A 13,183-nucleotide genomic window follows, 5' to 3' on the forward strand; every position below is an offset into this window, starting at 1 on the left:
TACCTATATACAGTAAATACATAACATAAAAAAAAAAAAAGCACCATTGGCGGGATACAAGCCCAGGCTTCCCGCATCGGAAGGTAACAGCACTACCTATGGTGCCACAATGCTGTTGTTATTTCTTTTGGCTAAAATAAATTTATTTTGAACATATACATTTTGCACACTTCTTGCTGCATTTTTTGAGTGGAGTTGTGACGACTGAAAAAAAAAATCTCAATTTTGACATTTCAATTTCTTTAGTTTTAGTGGGGAAAAAGTGAGGTGACGGAGTTTTTATCATTTTCTTAAAACTCTTATTTAGTCTATTTTGGCAACTTGAACCTGCAATCATCTGATCTCTTGCTTCAATACCACAGCTCTATATGAAGCCCAGTCACAGGGTGCCCTTCACGACATTGCCATCAAGGCCTGCGCGAAAGCATTATACATGACAAAACCACATGGACGTGCCAGTAAATCCAAAGTTGGGAAGTGGTTAAATTCAGAAATATTATTTTTAAGGATAAAGAAAATTTCTTCTAGGAGAAAGTCTACTTGGTCCGAAGGCATGTGGGGGTCATGTGGCAAGAAATGATTGATAACTTCTAATCAATTAAGTTGTTGAAAGTTTTTTTAGGTTATTGATTGTTTTTATCATTTTAAGGCTATTTATTGAGGTGTGCTAGTCTTACAACTCCATTGAACATACTTTATATCATCTTACTTTTCTATATTATTTTGTGTATACACTCGTGCACAGAAATTTTTATGTTTGCATGTACCTATATCTGTGTATATGCATGGTATCATTTTCTTCAAGGATCAGACCCTTTTATTTATTTAATTTAACAAATGAAATGTGGATTTGTGCTTGGGTTCAGTGGTGCATTGTATAGGGCTCTTACACTCTACTGCTGGAACCCTGGGTTCAAATCCAACCAGTGACATTACAACAGTTTTTTTTTTATATTTTACTCCCACAGTGTTGTGAGACTTTTGACCTAACCCGATGATGTCATTTCCTTTTCCTGTTTTATCTTGTATATAACTCCATTTTCATCCTGCCCCATGGCCTAGGGGGGTTTACTGGTCCTGTGTCAGAAGGCATAGCCTGGGTTTAGTGTGAATAAACATAGTACCGGCTGTCTGTTTTCTTATGCTAATTGTGCCATTTTAATTTTTTAACTATTTATTTTTTTAAACATTTATTGTTTGACTGGCGGTTTTTATAACTTATCTGCATTGTACTTGACCTACAACTGATTTTTCCGTATTTTGGCCTTGGAACTGCATTGTGCCTCGTCATAGCACATCCCCATAAGGTGAGCTTATGATTTTATTCCTTTGGTGTTGCTGTTATTTCTCGTTTCACTAAGATTAGTGATGAGTAAATGTGCTCAGGTAAGGTGCTTTCTGAGCATGCCTGGATGCTACCTGAGTGACTTCCGCATGCTCGAAGTATGTTTGAGACTCTGCAGCTGCGCGTCTCATGGCTGTTAAACCACAACAACACATGCAGGGATTGCCTAACAGGCGATCACTGCATGTGTTGCGACTGTCAAACATTCAGCCATTGTCTTGAGTGTATTTTTCGAGCATGCCCAAGATATTCAGTTAGCACCTGCGCATGCTCAGCTAACCCCTTATCTGAGCACGTTCACTCATCACTAACTCAGATGCCCACACAATGGAGTGCCCTGTATCCCTCTCCTTTTCTTAGGTGCACTTTTATTGTGAGACTATGTATGTATTTCTGCCTCCATCAATTTCTATGTGACAAGCAACAATGCTGGTGTAATATATTCAGGTCTCTTGTTTGTATAGGCCTTCTTAAATATCACACTAGCCATATCCTACAGCTTTCTTTATCACCTAGATGTAGGATCTGGTGTTGGGGTACAGGAGGGGGGATCATGTGGGCGAGCAGAAAACCTAAGTCACAAACCCCAAAACATACTCTTGAGCTTAAAATAACTGTTGCACCTAACTATGCTCCAGTTTATTTTATTTTTTTATTTTTTTTTTAGCGCCAACATGTGTTCATGAGATTTAAGACCTGTTAAAGTTCATAAAAAATGGAGTTTAATCTACTGTGAACCCCAAGCCTGTGCTATTATAATATTGTATGTTTTTTATTGCATTGTTCCCATCCCACCTCCTAGCTGTTCCAGATGGCGTCTACCTGACGCTCCTCCTGTATGGTAGAGTGGTGTACCCTTCAAGCGTCTCGGACTATGAGCAATCTATGCCAATTATTACTTGATGTAAAATTCTGCTATATTTAAGCCATGTCTGCAAAACCTCCCCATTTATTTTTTTTTTTTTCTTTAAAAGTGGTAAAAGCTTTTGAAAGAGGACAGTTGCCACATGTCCTCCAATGTGGAACCACCGAGAGCTTTTCATATACACTTACATTGGGAATATGCTGTATTTTCCTTTATAATCCTTAATATTGATACCTTCAAGCAACATTTTCTGCAAGGCACTTGCCCCCCAGCAGGCTCAGACTGGCCCACAGGGTAACAGAGGAATCCCCCGGTGGGCCCCTGTGCAGATCTGGGCCTCCAACCCCACTATATGGGCATAATTCACTTGATTCACTCTGTACAGAAAAAAACAGCATCTCATCAATCATTAACCAAGCTATCTAGTTTATTATTATATAGAAATATAGGTAAATTTGTGAACACGGGTAGTGTAATATTTGTATGCAGATGAAAAGTGGGCCCCTCACAAAGTCAATGTTACTGGTGGGCCCTTGGCACCCAGTCCGACACTGCCCCCAACATGATGCAAGTCAGCGCAAATATACAATACGGAGGAGAATGCTTGGGCTCCTGATCCCTTCAAATCTTACTCCAGATACCCACACATCCCATTTGGGCTTCAGGATAATGGATTGGGTTCTGCTTTCTAGGAGTGCGGTGGTGACAGGAAAGCAACAGCTCCAGAGTTTGGAGAGCTTTGAGCTGAAAAACCTGAAGGTGTGAAGTTTAAGGCCCCGTTCACATATTCAGTATTTTACCTCAGTATTTGGAAGCCAAAACAAGGAGTGGAACGTCAGAAGAAAAGTATCATAGAAACATGTCACCACTTCTGGTTTTGGCTTACAAATACTAAACATATGAACGTGGCATAAGGCTATGGGCCCACGTAGCGTTTTATTCCAGACACTAAAAACCGGACTCCTTTCCAGAAATCGCACGTTTATTCCATGCGATTTCGCCACGATTTAGCCGCGATTATGTTCACGATTTTGCTGCGATTTTCGCGTGCGATATTCAAGCACTTTCCAAGCGATTTGAAGCATCGCTTGGAAAGTGATTGACAGGTTGGTCACACTCGTCAAACATAGTGTTTGACAAGTGTGAGCAGGTTTTTACTATTGAGGCCGCCTATGCGGCCTCAATAGTAAAAGAATGTTAAAATGCTAAAAAACATAAAAAAATCGGGGTATATTTACCTTCCTGTGTCACGCGCTGCCAACCTGGGCCTCAGCGTTCCCAGTAATGCCTTGCAAGACCTGTGATTACGTTGGTCTCGCGTTGCTATAGCGATCTTGCGAGACCACATCATCACAGGACCTTGCCGCAAGGTATTACTGGGAACGCTGAGGCCGGGAATGCAGCGCGTGACGCCGGAAGGTAAATATACCCCGATTCTTTTTTTTACAGGGGTATGGTATCCAGGGCCTGGAGGACAGTCTCCTCTCCTCCACACCGTGGGTACCAACCGCACATGAGACGCTTAACTTCTCGCATGGTGGGCATAGCCACATGCGGGAAGTAAGCGGTTCTCATGCATTCCTATGGGTGCGGAATCGCGGCAATTCTTTGCGATTCCGCACAAAAGAATGACCATGCTGCGATTCCGCCGCGGAAAAAAGCGCAGCATTAGCACAGCATGTGCGGAATGCCATAGGAATGCATGGGGGGGCGTTCTGTACACGATTTTTAAATGTTTTTGCACAGAAAATCGAGGCAAAAATGCTTAAAAATCGCTACGTGGGCACACAGCCTTAGTGTGACATAGGTAGTGACCTGACGACATAGGCTGTGAATCTTGTTTTTAATTATTTTTATTAATGCACAGGTTCATCCATACAAGAACATCTACTAGAACGCAATGGATCCCTCTGCAGTCATGGACAAGGTACCACCTTACAACTATATCATTTATGTCACTTACTGCCCCATAAAATCCTGACTAAATGTACAAACGATGCAACTCTTCTGTACTCATCACTATATTTTTGATCTATACATTAATTTTGATCAGTTTATGTAACTGGGACCAAGATGTGCTGGGGGGGGGGGAGTGGATCGCAGATAGTCTAACTCCTGGCAGTGTATGGGAAATGTGGTGTACTTCAGTCGCTATTTTATACTTGTCTGTGTGAATGGAACACTTATATCTACAGGGGGTTTCCATACTAGAGGAATCATGATGCTATACATTTTTAATAAAGATATGTACAAAATACAGATTCGTGATTGGAAACCCGAGCAAAATTTTATAAAATTGGTAAAAATCAGTAACATTTGGTAAAAGGCGGGAAGATATTTGCATTGCCACAAAAATATTTTCAGCACTTAGCAACGATAATGGTGGTGTATTATGAGTGTTTGGCATGTCTTTGAGGGGAGGGGGTTTTCAGAGCCCAGAGGCGCGGTGTTCTTGTAAGCACAGCAGTCATTTCCCCCCAACTTAACTTTGTGTGCACATTGCGGCTAGCCAATCAGGGCGCAGGAAAAACCCACAATGTCCTGACACAACGGCTTGTGCCATTGGCTGCTGAAATCACATGTTCCTCTCCATACAAAGAGCGGACATCTTGTTTTAGCGCCACTTGACACTGTAACAGCGCAGAGAGGCCGCTCCTGATGCTGCCACTGTTAACAGCAAGATTTTAGCTAGTTAGGTGGTTGCATATCAGTCAGATAGTGTAGTTAGCTCTGTCCAGTGTGGCTGTAAAAATTTCCCTTCTGGAATTTGTTTTCTTATGGGGCATTACTGAGGTCCACAGACAAAGCCAGCAGGGCACGTGTTGTGCTCCGTGCACAAGTATAGCATTCTAACTAATATTTTTTCAATAGCTAAATGTGGAACAGCCTGCTGTATCCCACCTTGTCATGTTGTGGCATTGATATGAAGCTGTCTGCAGACCTAAGGCACATTAAAACATGTATTTTTTTCTGTTGATAAACATGATACTGCTCACTATATCCAATCTTTTCATTAGTGGCGTTGAAATTGTTCTGTGTACAGAGCTGTTGCACATTAAAATTAATTTGTATTTTTATTTACAAATGTGATACAGCAGCTGAGATCTGTGTTTGAAATTGTTTAGAGCCTATCTTCTAGATTATGTGCTTCTTTGGCATCCAATTTCTCACGGGCTTCATTTACACCAGGCTTGAGACACGCATCTGTTAGACCTATCTTCTGGTGAGCATCAAACGCTCTCTGGTAATTGGTGTTGGGTAGATGAGTAATAGTTGTAGGCTGGATCCTGGATCTTCAACTTCCCATAGCCGCCGTGTTATTGATCCTGTTCGTTTCCATTCCCGCCCCCAAAAATTCTTCTGTTACTAACGTCATACAGTAGCGGACATGTCACTTTTAAATTGTTTGGAGCATCCACTCCATCTTATACAGGCCTTATCGACAGGCCCCCAAAATTCTTCTGCTACTAATGTCATGCAGTAGAGGACTTGTGACTTTGAAATTGTTTGGAGCACATCTTCTTTGTCATCCACACAGAATTTTTTTTTCTGTGACGAACTCTATTCAGCATGTCATATTTCACCTTCTCATTTAGTACCACTGAAATTCAGCAGAGTAAAAAAAATCTTTATTTTTAGTGTGCTATGGGCACAGTTTTAGCAACTATCTGAGCAACATGACTGGGGAAAAAGCGAGGTCATGGGGGTAGGGGGATTAGGCTTGGTGTTCGAGGTCTAAATGGAGCAGTTGGTGAAATTGATGCCACTTTATTGGTGTCTGCCACTAATTTTTGGAAACGTGTACTCGTGGTTGGGTGTTCATCTGCTGGGTTGGCTGTATTGGAAGGTCCCTATTACTGTGGTGAAATTGATGTCACTTTGTTGGTGTCTGCCAATACATTTTTGGAAATGTGTAGACTCCTGGTTGAGTCTCCTTCATGTGTGTTGCCTGTAGCAGTAGGCTTCTGAGACCAGCAGTCCTCCACTCATTGCGTCAACTACCCGTGTTACTATTCTTACATTTTTCTGACAATAGTAATCTACGAAACTGATATTTGTGCCATCTGAGTGTGGCTGAGCATCAATTTCAAATGTTGTGTGGTTTTTTTTTTTTGTTTTTTTTTTAATCACTTGTATAGCGCCAATAATTCAACATTCGCTTTACAGACATTTGCAGACATTACTGCCAATGTCACCATGGGGACTCAATCGAAATTTACTATCTATATGTATTTTGAGTGTGGATAGTATAAGTACTGAGAGGAAACCCTTCCATACATGGCTAGAACACACAAACTCTGCAGATGCTGTCCTCGGTGGGGTTGGAACACAGCAGCCTTGCAGCGCTGGAGTCCTAATGTTTTTGCATTGACGACTCAATGTTTCGCTGATTGGAAGCCGATCACTGTGATGCAAACTGTGTACCTCACTGCTATCTTAGACTAGGTTCACATTGTGTTTAACCAGCCCATTCAACGCATAGCGTTGACGGGCTGGTTAAACTGTATAGCATAACACGATCGCATTATGCTATTCCTGCTAGAGCAGGTGATTCATCTGTGCTAGCGGTGATGGAGCCTCAGACGCTGCAGCCCGCGTCCGAGGCTCTGTCACTGAATGACGGCACATCATGAATGCATGCCGCTTTACCGCATGCGTCGCGATGCGCCCGACAATGGGGGTCAGTGGCAGCGTTAACGGACTGCGTTGCACCGCATTATGCAATGGTGTAAGGCTAGTTTCACATTTGCGCTTCTGAGCGCAGCGACGGCCTGTGCACGGCCGCCGCTAAGCCCCTGCCGCGCCTCCGCTGGTAGCTCCGCCTACCGGCGCATGATGCTGCATGCGTCCTGTGTCCCCTATCTTTATCACTGGGGGCGCAGGCCGTGCGCAGTATGCGTTTGGCGGCGCATGCGTCCTTTTCACGGTGCGCCGAGCGCAACCAAACTGCAGCAGGTTGTGTTTGGCGCTGGTCGGCGCACCGTGAAAAGGACGCATGCACCGCCAAACGCATACTGCGCACGGCCTGCGCCCCCAGTGATAAAGATAGGGGACGCATGCAGCGTCAGCTACCGGCGGAGGCGCGGCAGGGAACGGGGCTTAGCAGCGGCCGTGCGCAGGCCGTCGCTGCGCTCAAAAGCGCAAATCTGAAACTAGCCTAACGCAGTCCGTCTAACGGACTGCCATAACGCAGTGACACCCCCGGCCTTAGAGAAAATTACTGTCAAGATTGTCTTCAAGCATATTTTGATACTGAAGAATGGGTGTCCCTTTTTAAGGGGGGCGGCAACTGGTAAAATGTACTTTTAGATCATGGATAGGACACGCTGGCACCCAGAAGTCAGCACTATGGCTAGTTTCACACTAGCGTTTTGGAGCGCAGCGACGGCCTGCGCACGGCTGCCGCTAAGCCCGCCCCCTGCCACGCCTCCGCCGGTAGCTCCGCCTACCGGCGCATGACGCTGCATGCGTCCTGCGTCCCCTATCTTTATCACTGGGGGCGCAGGCCGTGCGCAGTATGCGTTTGGCGGCGCATGCGCCTTTTGACGGTGCGCAGACCTGCGCCAAACGCAACCTGCTGCAGTTTGGTTGCGCCGGCGCACCGTCAAAAAGGCGCATGCGCCGCCAAACGCATGCTGCACACGGCCTGCGCCCCCAGTGATAAAGATAGGGGATGCAGGACGCATGCAGCGTCATGCGCCGGTAGGCGGAGCTACCGGCGGAGGCGTGGCAGGGGGCGGGGCTTAGCGGCGGCCGTGCACAGGCCGTCGCTGCGCTCCAAAACGCTAGTGTGAAACTAGCCTATTTTGAATCATAACTATACGGGTAACAATCATGTTGCAGATAGTGCTGCAAGAAGGTGCACATGGGTCAGTCTCTTTCATGAGGTCCAACTCCACAGTGGTGGCGGGATAACACTCAAACTTTCTTACTCCATCCCCTTGTGGCAACCATGGGCAACAGAGGGAATCATTATCCTCTTCATCTCGTAACTGGTGCGCTTCCATCACTTCTTCCTTCTCGTCCTTTTCATGGTCCTTCTCCATTTGTTCCTCGCATGGCAACCGCCTGTGACATGACAGACCTGAACTTAGAGATATTATATTGCTAACCCTAAAGCCATCCTCCTCTGCTTCCTAGTCTTCCCCCAGAACCACCACCACCTCCTCACCCAGACTATTTAAAGTGTGGTCCAATATTTAGATGACAGTAATAGTGATGCTGATAACATCGACATCGCTAACCACCTTAGCAGCCATTTTGAAAACATGCAGAAGGGTGCAGATGTGTCCACTGTGCAAGTGTGAATTGCACCACGTCCATACTGTGATGTGCCAGGCTATGCAAAATGTCATTTTGCACCAGATCTCGGCGCTACTGCCAAAGTTGCTGCAACATGTGCAGAGTTGAATTCCACGGTGTGGTCACTAAGTGTATCAATCAGTTAACCAGTAGTTCAAAAGATCTCTATGCCAACTTAAGTGGAATAGTGAATGTGCGCGCACAACAGTGTTTTCTACAGCAGTGCATCCATGCTGGGACAGTGGTGTAGGAATTGCTGTACCATCTGGTTGAGGATTTGAACCATGCAAGGCACGTATGTAAGGTTGGCCCGGCATGTTTGCACAGTTATCGCACATGACCTTCCCTGGCTCCAGGTTGACTGCAGGCAGCCATTGCTCAACCTCTGCATGGATAGCTGTCCACAACTGTTGATCTGTATGACTTCGGCCTCCAAGGCATATAAATTTAAACACTGCCTGATTGCGGTGAACCATGGCTGCGCAGTACAGAGGTGGGGGGATTCCCTCTGCAGTGTTGTAACGTCTGTTTCATTAAGGCAGATGTTGAGGGTACAGGTGGAGGCCCTAAAGGAGGTGGAGGAGGCAGAAGCACTGGAGGAAGTATTGGATACCGACGCTTGTTCTGCAAGCCCTGAGGATTCTAAGACTTGGTGTCTAGTGACACCTTGCTGTCTAGTGCTTTAAATCTCCATCCCCTGGTGTGTAGTAGTTTAGTTCTCCAACTCAAGCTTTTTAGTAGTTTAGTTATCCATCGTATGATGTGTTGTGGTTTAGTTCTCAAACCCCTGTTGTCCAGTAGTTTAGTTATTCATCTTATGGCGTGTTTTTCTCCATCCCCAAGCTCCCTGCAAGCCTTGGGGATTGCAAGACTTGTGGATCAGCCCCTTCCATGTCTGCCTCTACAGCCACCAGAGTCACCAAGTGCTCAGTCGTCTAGCTGTAACTCCATGCTTGCTCCTCCAGGTGTCATTGTTCAAATGCAACCTGGCAGGCAACTGGTATTGGGGGGACTGCGACGGCCATCAGCTCTCGGAAACTGTCTGTTTTCATAAGGCGGAAAGGCTGTATTTCCGTGGCCAACAGATTGGAGTGGCCATGCAATAATCAGAGATGATAGCCCATGAGTCATACAGAGACAAGTGTTATGATTTTAGTAGCGAATAGCTCTCAGCTGGCCCCTATCGTCCAGACAATGGCACAATTGGGTGATGAATCACCAGAGGAGGCTACAGGCTGTTAACAATAATTATTTCTCAGAAAAGTAATAGTGAGTGTACAGCTTATCCACGTTAAGATTACAACACATGGAATATGCATATATCCCGCTGTACGATCACTGCTAACTCCACGATAACTCTACACTCCTCGCTGCCAACAACAATCCTGTTTTAACCCAATAGATAAATGCAGGCTGATTGGTTGCTCGTCATTCATTTTTTTTTTTTTTTTGAGGTTCACACCATCAGGGTGTGTCTTCCCTCTCTCACTCAGAGTAGCAATCATATACTGGGACCCCAGGCTCACCCACTTCCTTGACCACTTTTATGCATTGTGGCCACGTTTGAAATCCTCATGACAACTCTTATCCTGGGAGACTTCAACTCTCATCTAAGCTGGACACTTTGCCTCACTACCTGTGAACTTGACACAGTAACGTCCCACCTCATTCCGAACTTTAACAGTCTTCATCACAAGCATAACCCACCTCTTCAACCTGTCACTAACAATTGGTGTCTTCCATCCTGATTGAAACATACCTCGATCACACATTCTCAAAAAGCCCAATCATTACCCTACCTCTGTCTACCTATCTCCTCATATCATTTCTCCCCTATGCCACCAAGCTACTGGAATAACATATCCATTTTGAACTGTCCTCCCATCTCTGTTGCTCACTCTTTGACTGCATACAATCTGATTTCAGACTGCACCCTTCCACTGAAACTGCCCTGATTAAAGTCCCCAACGATCTACTAACTGCAAAATGAAAGCTACGCGTGTTTGTCCTTCTCCTGGACCTGGAAGCTGTCTTTGACCCAGTGGACCATTACCTCTTACTACAGACTTTCTGATCTGTTGACATTACAGACTTGGCCCTTTGTTGGATCTTCTCATAGCGAACAGACAGGACATTCATTGTCTCCCACTCGCACACTACCTCCTCATCTCGCCCCCTATGTGTCAGTGTCCACCAAGGTTCAGTTGTAGGATGGGAATCTATGCTTAGAGGGCGTGCTCCCTCCATCTTAAATGGACCATCCGCATCAACCTAAGGTATTCCCAACCTAAAGCTGGCAACACCTTCTATTTATGGCTTCTCCTCCAATATAAGTGCCTGAGCTACATTGTTAGTTTGCCTTGCATGCTTGCTAGTTGTAAGGTTCTTCAGGTCTGCCTGTCTGCTTTTCTACCCTGTACCCATCTGCTCTTACCGGTCTGTGCCCATCTGCTCATACCTGTCTGCGCTCTTCTGTCCATCAGCTGGTCCAGATCGCACCTGCCAGCACCCATCTAACACCCTGTCCAGCCTGCAACTGCCAGTGCTTTTGTTCCTCAGCTGGTCCCATCTGCACCCATGGTTCCTGAGTCCCTACAGTGCCTGCCTGCATTTTTCATCCCTCCTTTGGACCTTAGCCGCTTACCTGCTGTAGGGGGTCAGCTGCCACATTCTGTAGGTCAGCCATGGAGTAGCACCTGGTGTCACCTCTTTGTACCTCCCATGGGTTGCAGTTTTCGCCTGCTGCTACTAGTCTGAGTAGGAATTTGGTAGGCTACCTAGTTACCCCCCTTCCAGACTTTCAGAGGGATACGGAACAATGATTATACCACCTTGCCCATTAGTCTCCATCTGCTGGGTTGGCTGTACTGGAAGAGGGGTCGGTCCCCGCTTTACTAATTCTACTTGATTGCAATTGATGACACTTTGGTGTCTGCAACTAATTTTTTGTAAATGTGTAGACTCCTGGTTGGGTCTCCTTCATGCGTGCTTCCTGTAGCAGTAGGCCTCCGACACCGTCAGGCCTCTACTTCGTTTGACTCAACTGCCCGTGTTACTATCCTTACATTTTTCTGACAATGGTAGTCTACAAAACTGATATTTCTCTCTCACCCATGACAGCAGCACGGAGAGAGGGGATCCGCCCTTCAGGGACAGGAACCTACAGAAAAAGGGTGGTACCTCTCCTCCGCCTTCAGTTGGGTTCCTGTCCCTGACGGAGGGACCCACAGGACTGTACCTGTGCATCCAAGAGTCCGGGGCCGGCCTGTCCGATAACACAGGTCAACGAAAAAAAATTTTTTTTCTGGTGTCCAAAATATTTTAATGAATTTGGGGTATTTTTGGGGTGCTGATTCTGAATATGTCATCAGTTTTGCCAGATTGGCTCAAGTTTTTGAGATTTTTGGTATCTTATTTATAGCACTTGTTGGTAAATGCGACGCATCATCTCATTAATTTCTTTGGATTAGTACTTGAACTGAGCAGTTCTCAATATAGTTTTGTGTTAATTAGTGTTCTAAAAGTTTGTTCATAGCTTGATTTTTGCACTAACTTTATGTTGTTGTCTGTTTTCCAGTGAAAAGCATGAACTCATCATGAAGAAGTTGTCTTAACGATCCAGACTCATTCTGTTACATTTGTGGTGAATATACACTGCCAAAACATAGAAGAAACATAACAGACTTCGTAAAAAAAGTGTATTTTGCCTATTTTGGGGTTATGCTTGGGGACCAAGACAAGTTTTGGGCACCACACATAGTGTGCAAAGCATGTATCGAATTATTACGAAAATGGAGCAAAGGACAAAGAAAAAGCTTCAAATTTGGTGTTCCAATGGTGTGGAGAGAGCCAAAAAATCATCATGATGACTGTTATTTCTGTGCAGTGCAAGTGCAAGGATTCAATAAGCATAAGAAACGAAAATGGGAGTAACATGGAATCTGCAAGAAGGCCTGTCCCTCATTGTGAAGATGTGCCTGTACCTGTGTTTACCATAAATAACAGTCATCATGATGATTTTTTGGCTCTCTCCACACCATTGGAACACCAAATTTGAAGCTTTTTCTTTGTCCTTTGCTCCATTTTCGTAATAATTCGATACATGCTTTGCACACTATGTGTGGTGCCCAAAACTTGTCTTGGTCCCCAAGCATAACCCCAAAATAGGCAAAATACACTTTTTTTACGAAGTCTGTTATGTTTCTTCTATGTTTTGGCAGTGTGTATTCACCACAAATGTAACAGAATGAGTCTGGATCGTTAAGACAACTTCTTCTTGATGAGTTCATGCTTTTCACTGGAAAACAGACAACAACATAAAGTTAGTGCAAAAATCAAGCTATGAACAAACTTTTAGAACACTAATTAACACAAAACTATATTGAGAACTGCTCAGTTCAAGTACTAATCCAAAGAAATTAATGAGATGATGCGTCGCATTTACCAACAAGTGCTATAAATAAGATACCAAAAATCTCAAAAACTTGAGCCAATCTGGCAAAACTGATGACATATTCAGAATCAGCACCCCAAAAATACCCTAAATTCGATGAAATATCTTTGGCACCAAAAATGCTGTTGACCAGTGTAATCGACAGCGGGGAGGCCCCTGTCGCGGCAGGTGCGGTGCCCGAAGCCGCCACCGCCGGGGCCGATGCGGGCTGCCGGGT

At 45.0% G+C, this 13,183-nt stretch overlaps 1 protein-coding gene across 2 annotated transcripts in view; it reads left to right on the forward strand.

Annotated features, from left to right (window-relative positions):
* Positions 1-1,048: 1,048 nt before the first annotated feature.
* HIPK1 (homeodomain interacting protein kinase 1) overlaps positions 1,049-13,183 on the forward strand; it is an 86,283-nt gene continuing 74,148 nt past the window's right edge. For both annotated transcript variants that reach the window (XM_073587070.1, XM_073587072.1), the window contains exons 1-2: positions 1,049-1,307; positions 4,078-4,137. The gene's annotated coding sequence lies outside the window, so the exon portion shown is untranslated. The remainder of the gene's footprint in view (positions 1,308-4,077; positions 4,138-13,183) is intronic.

The sequence above is a fragment of the Dendrobates tinctorius genome, unplaced genomic scaffold, assembly GCF_039654945.1.
Source record: "Dendrobates tinctorius isolate UK_male_01 unplaced genomic scaffold, ASM3965494v1 ptg000098l, whole genome shotgun sequence".
NCBI classification, from domain to species: Eukaryota; Metazoa; Chordata; class Amphibia; order Anura; family Dendrobatidae; genus Dendrobates; species Dendrobates tinctorius.